Below are 637 nucleotides of genomic sequence, written 5' to 3'. Positions count from 1 at the left end.
CTCTTCCCCTTCCTCCGGGCTCGGAGGGGCTCCAGGAATCCCCAGCGTTGAGCCCGGAGCTCCCTGCACACAGACAGGAGCAGGACTTGGCACAGACCTCGGCCCTGGAGGGTGTTGGTCAGTGCTGGCAGCATCCGAGGGTGATCAGAGCTCTGGAGTTGTCTGCACGACACATTGAAGCAATCAAGCCACTGCACGTGGTCTTCAGAATTTCAACCTCCTATAAAATTACCTCCAAGAACAGTCAGAACCTTGTCCAAACCCGTAACAAACGTGCAACACCCGGCCCCAGCCCTGCCACGACGAGAGGGGCTCAGGCAACACTTCCCACGTGCTCCGAGCCCAGCAGAAGCCAGGTTCTTTCAACTCCTCCCAAGCCCCTCTCCGTCCTTCCCCAGCCCTGACCCCTCCCCATGCCCCCCACCCTGGAGATAACAAGGGAATGTCTGAAACCCCGTCACCGCGGACGCGCCGGATGCCAAATCCCCGCGCCCCCCGCTCCCCCTCAAAGGTGAAAACGCTCCGTAACCGCTGCGGGCGCAGGGAAAGACAACAAGCGCGGGACTCTCTGAAATTCCTTTCACTGGGATCCAATAAAAACCTTGGCAGTTGCCGGCCTTCCTGCCGGAAACTTGAT

The sequence above is a fragment of the Pterocles gutturalis genome, unplaced genomic scaffold (assembly GCF_000699245.1).
Source record: "Pterocles gutturalis isolate BGI_N339 unplaced genomic scaffold, ASM69924v1 scaffold22150, whole genome shotgun sequence".
In the NCBI taxonomy this organism is placed as follows: Eukaryota; Metazoa; Chordata; class Aves; order Pterocliformes; family Pteroclidae; genus Pterocles; species Pterocles gutturalis.
This window is presented reverse-complemented; position numbering follows the sequence as displayed.